Below are 6,682 nucleotides of genomic sequence, written 5' to 3'. Positions count from 1 at the left end.
TTCTCAAAAGTTTCTGCACAAAGCATGTCAGTCTGAAAGAAAATTGAATTTATTTGAGAAGTTCTTATGCAGCAACTGACTGACCATAAAAATGATTTCAAAGCACTGTCTTCATCTCAAGCATTGTTTCCAGCTGTGTTTAAACAAATCTGATTTCCTTTGTCATCATCTGCAGCTGTATTTCCCTTCTGTTCTGCTTTCTTTTGAAAGCAGTTTACTGTGAAAAATGCAAAGAAAATGCAACTTCATTCTATGGATTTTTCATGTCTTTCCTACTCTTATGGTCAGTGATCACAGACATATATTATAAAAAAGGAACTGAGACTGAAATTATGCTAAAGCAGGATAAGTTTAATATACACAAGGACTCAGGGGTCTGCCCTTAAAAGCACAGTGTATCAATGTCAGGGAGCTTCGATTGTGTTCCTCTCTGCTCAGAGATGTATTGCTCCAGTGCTGCCTTCTGTAGCACTAACATACAGAATGCAAGAATATCTGTACATCAAAACACAAAAATTAAACACACCCCAAAGGCTTTATTGAACTGGCAGGGTGAGAGAATAAATGTACGTTGTCACGTGTTAATGCTGTTTTAGAAAATGTTTGGAGAAGAGAGGAGAGAGGGAGGGAAGGGGAAAGACAGCAATTATTTCATTATCTGGCATATCTGTTGCACCCTCTCATTTACACACATTCTTGCACACCAACAGCACGTGGGGAAGAAGGAGGGGAGGGGCAGTGAAAAGAAAAAAAAGGAGGGGCTCCATAGAAAGCTAAACTAAAAATAAAAATTCTCTATGCATCTAGATTACAATGACTGTTTTTTCAAGATATGTCAAAATACTGGAGAGAAAAAGGGAGATGAGAAATTTGCCCTCTGTACAAGATAACTGATAGCAGGGGGCTGTGGTGAAACAGACCCCAGCTTCATTCATAAATACCACTGAAAACCTGAATTAAGCTGCTTATTATCCTAGGACGTAATGTGACCAGCTTTGCAGAGATCAATGTCTTCTCTACAGATGCCTGATCACCAGTTCAGAAATCAATCAGCTAAGCCTCAAAAAATGCCAGAGGAGCAACCAAGGGCATGCAGCCCTAATACTAAATTTAAACAGACATTAAACAGCACCGCTTTCCCCACCAAAGTGTTTCTGCACCAAACTGTAGGAACTCCCATTCAGAGCCACTGCCACAAATTCCAGGGAAGAGAAGAAATGAGAACTCACTTGCTGTGTGTGAAATGTCATAGCTAAACAGCACAAGGTTTTCCCTGTTCTGTGTCCCTCTCTCTTTTGTGAATTATCCTTGTAGCATCTGCCCTGGGCACAGAAGAGCTGAGTGCTCTCAGTGCACAGTTTAAGAAGTGTTTGGGTAATGCTCTCAGGCACATGGTGTGACTCTTGTGGCCCTGTGCAGGGCCAGGAGTAGGACTTGATGATCCTTGTGGGTCCCTTCCAACTCAACATATTCTGTGATTCTGTTTGGTGAAAACATTCAGCACTTGGCTTCCTTATATGCTGGAATATGAAAAGATCTGCAAGTGCACAGCTTGCTGAGGAAGGCCTTTGATAAATGCTCATAACTAAAGAAAGGATATATCTATAATTGTTGATAGGCTTTCATTGAGAATCTGAAAGAAAGGGAAAATACCCAGCTATGTCATGCAGAGGTCTGCTTTCCCCCTTTGGAGCTGATTTTGCATTCTGAGAGCTGAGGGAGGAGGAAGGAAGAGAGTAAGGAAATCCACAAGAATTCAACTGGGTGAAATTTATTCTTTGCGAAATGTATAAAACCTTAGCTATTGCATAAAGCAACTTTTAATCAAATGCTGTAAAGTGCAGAGCACAGCCCTGAGGAGGGTTGTCACTCAGTTCTTAGCTCCCTCTTTCAGGGCTTGGGAAAAGTTTCTGTAACCATGGGCTCAACCCTGGCAGCTGCCATGCACTGATTATAGTGCATGCACTGGAAAGTGTGGGTCTTAATTTTGGGCTCTCAGAGAGTTGAAGAATTGAGATTTAAAGATGACCATCTGCAAGCTGCACTGCAGGAAAGATACATGCAGGGAGGACACCCTTTTTTGTTCTAATACTCTTCAATCTGTTGTGAGAGTTACTTCTGATTAATTGAGTTAAACAATCTGGTGTGATTTTCTGTTCTTATAGGTTAATGAACTTTTCAGTTATGTTAGTCATCAGCATGCAAATCTAACTCCAACATGACTTAGAGAAGGAAGAAAAACAGGCAGTAAAGTGGGTGCTGGGCTCTACCTACAGCAGGTTTAAGCTCAGCTAGTTACTCTTTGTGTGCTATCTTTGCAAAGTCTGTGTCTGGACGCAGAGCACAGAGGCCAAGTGCCCTCCTGACCTCTCTGCTGAGTCAATGAGCAGGAGAATCCAGAATCAGTGAGGTTCTCTGAATGAGGTATTTGTGAGAGCTGGGCCAAACTACCGAATTTCATGTTTCAAAGGACTCTGAATGGTTTTTGTTCACTAACTGCCTGGGTAGAATTCAAATAAGTGATGAAATATGTCCATGGCTTGAAATCCAACTGGAAATTCATATTCAAAGTGTTCGATTTCCCAGGAAATGTATTGCAGGAACCTGCAATACATTTCAAAGTCATACATTTAAGTGCATTGTTCAAGAAAGCACACAGGCAATAAACCAACAACAATATATCCTTGTGATAAATTGATCCTTAAGGGTCCTTTCCGAGTCAAGCTGTTCTATGATTCGGTGATGTATGTAGTTGATGCTTGCAAATATCAGAGCACAAGCTCCCTGCATAATTCTCCGTGAACAAATCCAGTAATCAGAGCTTTTGCACAAGTACCAGAAAATCACAGCACAGAGAAACCAAAGTGAATAGGAACAAATGGGTGCAGGGTTAAATGGTGTCTCCCCAGACTAAACAGATGGGTTTGCATTCTGTGAGCAGTGACAGCATCCCCTGTGCCAACAGGGGTGGGGAAAGAAGCTACGGAGTGGGATGCTCTCATGTCCCAAAGAAAAGAGATCGGAGAAAACTCTGGAAAGGGAAAAGCAGCTGCTCAAAATGATCCACTCCTTTGTAATGTGGTAATTTCAGTCCTGCATAACATCTGAGACTGGAACAGACAGTGTTTGAGGAGGTTAGGTCAGTACACAGGGATGCTAAACAGTATTCCCTGCCTTAAGCAGGGATTTTAATAAACAAAACAAGCATAAGAACATCCCAGAGACAAAACTCAAACCCACAAAAACACTACCCCCCAAAACAACATAACAGAGAGAGAAAATAGTTACAGATAGAAAAGGGGGAAGGTATTACAGATTAAAATTTAAAGTATACAAATTAAAATTGAAAATCTGGGGGTTGGTTACCTGCCTCTTACTAATTAGGAAAAAAAAATGCTAGAGGATCAAGGAAAATATTGTTTTACAGCTCAGGGTTGTTTTTTTTCCTAAATTTTAAACTCTACAGGAAAATAATCCATCAAAACTGATATGAGATAATAAAATAATTCTTCAAATTTCATTCCTTTCGTTAGCTTTTCATCAGCCATGTGTCCAAGACTTTAAGATAGCTAATGACATTTTGGCTGATTGCAAATTCAAAATCAGTCATAAAAAGGCTACTGTATTTTATGTGCTGTATAATCTTTCACTGAGTTTAATATTTTTATGATGTACATTGTACAGATGTGTCTACAAGATAGACCTCATTTAGAAAATGGATTAAATAACTGCACAGTTCTAGCATTAAAGGCATGCTATCAGTAAAAAAGTTTAAAAGGAAGATAATATTTACTGTGAACTATTTCTTCCTCTTTGAAGTGGAAAGTGAAGTATTCTGTAGCTAAATGGGAAATGACTCACTTTCAGAACATAAATCAGTGTTTTAACTGAATTGAATTAATTGACATTTCATATCTTAAGGGATAGATTTTTTTGTAATTTTTCAGGAATATGTAAGTCTGAATGCCTTGTTCATAAAATGAAGGTTAATAAAAGGGGGAAAAAATAAAAACCCCTCTTCCTTACTGGTTAATCTTTCTTGCAAAATTTACTTCCAGGAAATATATAGCCCTGTGCTAATGAATGCAATCATTCACAGGGATTTTGAGGAGCCTAGGACAACTCTATGTGAAGGCAAATTGTAAATAAACCCATCTCAAACGGGGCATAAAACAAAGCTCTCTATTAAAATAGAGTCATCAGTAGAATAGGAAACCATTTTTTAGTAAGGAGAACACGTTTCTTAGTCCTGAAATGGATTAAGTGTTTGGCTTTCAGCTCCACGCAGAAAAGAAATTTGGATTATCTGGATATTCTGTACAGTTCTAGAGAAGTAACAGGGGACAGGATCCTGATTCAATTAAAAGTACTGGCAAAATTCTCTGTAATTTTAATTGAACAAGGATTTCACTCAGCATATCAACCGTGTGTATATAGATTTAAAATATACTCTTGCAAATATAGGTCTAATTTACTCCTGTGATTTCAGCAGGATAAATTTGAAACCACAGAAGCAGAATTAAGATAAGAACATGTTCTATTGTACATAATAATAATTTCCAAAGCAGGAGAATAATACATGTTGACTGGAGACAGAGCTAAAAAGTCATACAGGAAAAAATTTCTCTCACATGATCAGCTGAAACTAAAATCTTGATTCTGCTGTTCTATAAAACAGTCACATCCCTTCCCTCCAATGAAAGATTTCTGGGAGACAAATAGAAGGTTCAGGATTAAATTTTGTAATGACAACTCCACAACTGGAATACTCCTGAAAACCTTCTGCCTTCTATTAGCACATTTCACATCACTAAACAATTCTAGCAGCTGAAGTCTAAATATTTTGAGGATTATTGTTCTGTATTTCCACAAGACACCTGACTCAGGAAGATACTTAAATCACATAGCTGATTTTAAATGATGGAGTAAATCCCTTGCTAGCATGTTTCCAAAGTTCTTAAAATATGGTGTTGACTCAAGAATAATTTGATTTTCTTAGTTGATTTCTCAGTCTAAATGGATTTGTATTTTCATATGGTCCTTTTTCTATTTTGACTCTTTTGAATTTGACTAACTGTCCATAATTAACTTCCTGTTCATTTTTACAACATCATTATCAGAGCAATTAGTTCATGGATTACTTCAGTCTCAATCTGGCACATTTTTTAAGCAGCAATGGCTCAGATCATGATTTCCCTTCATCACTTGTAAATACCTTCTTCAACATATGTAAATAATTTTTTTATTAAATGCCACTGGGAAGTGGTACGTTAGAGCCCTCCAGCTAATGATTAATATATCCACTACTGAAAACATTACTTGGCCTGCTCTTTCCTGAATCCTTCCACATGTTTCAGGAATTGAGACCTTGCAGTGTCTCAAAGCTCAAAAGGGAGGAAAGGAGAGTAGTTTTAAGGCTATTCCTGGGCTGGAATAGCCTTTGGCTGTTATTAGGATGTGTCTGAGAGTCTGCCTAAAGCTGCAGTAAAGACTTTGTACAGCATAGCTTGAATCACTGCATACGCATCCCTACATATCTGCAGGGATATCCTGTCTTAAATCATCCCAGAATCTGGCTGGTTTTGACAAGAGAGTAGTTTCTTCTTTCTCTGACTTAAGATGTATAAGACCTCTTTCCTTTTTACCTAACTCAGGATTTCTTTCAAATACTACTGAAATTTTTGTATTCAGTCATGGCTTCCTCAAACTCAGCATATTTATTTTCCTTTACTTATATGTTTTAGCTTTCTTTCTTTGTGCCTCTGACAAGTCAAAAATTGAATTAAATTTGTAAAAATACTTGGGGAGAGAATTTGCAAGAAAGAAAGATACAGTAAAAGGAATTACATCTTCTGGTTTTTATTTTCACTGTCTGAGAAATTAGTCTTATGTTAATTCACTGGAAATGAAGCCAGTTTAATTTATTCATTGGCAATTCTTAAGGGAGACTTTGTGAATTTTGTAACCAGACCTATTAATCTGGAAGTACCTTCTCTATTTTTAATGGTTTGCTTTTGCTTTTAGCACACTGCTATCAGGAACTGAAGTAGTTATTTGGACATGTTTGAAAATGCAACCTTCTGCAGAAAGATTCATCTGCTCATTTAGTTTTTGCCTTGAAGCTCTCATCAAAAGTAGATGGCAGAATGTTTTTCCAGATACCTGCCCTAAATCCTTTGAAGATGCTTATTTTACGTCATCATTACAGTATAAATTACTGTTTTGAAATTAATAAGGTTTTACCATTTTTATGTTTTCCACCCCTTATGACAAGAATTTTAATGCATGCAGCTGTCACTTTTTCTTAGTTCCAAGAACTAAAAGGAGGTTAGTTTCCAGAATCTCCATAATGGAAATTTCACTGCACTGGAAAGGTCTTTGGAAGTCTGTTTGGTGAGTCTGCCTGTGAGGATTGCACCGAAGTACCTGAAAGCTGATGAACAATAAAAAGGGCTTCTCAGCTCCACCTGTGGATGTATTTCTCCCCAGGGATCTGGAAGGAGCACTCTGTGAGCAACTGCTGAAGGAACACAGAAAATGGCTCTCACACAGCTCCCACAATGAGCAGCTTGAGATCCTTTTCCTCCATTTGTCAGATCACTGTGCAGTCTTAGATCCCCTCCAATTGCTGCCACCTTCCTCACTCCTTTGCACGTTGGAAGAGAAGGACTTGCAGTGGTCA

Source organism: Manacus vitellinus, unplaced genomic scaffold (genome assembly GCF_001715985.3).
Source record: "Manacus vitellinus isolate BGI_N305 unplaced genomic scaffold, ASM171598v3 scaffold_29_pilon, whole genome shotgun sequence".
Lineage (NCBI taxonomy): Eukaryota > Metazoa > Chordata > Aves > Passeriformes > Pipridae > Manacus > Manacus vitellinus.
Note: the sequence above shows the minus strand (reverse complement) of the source record.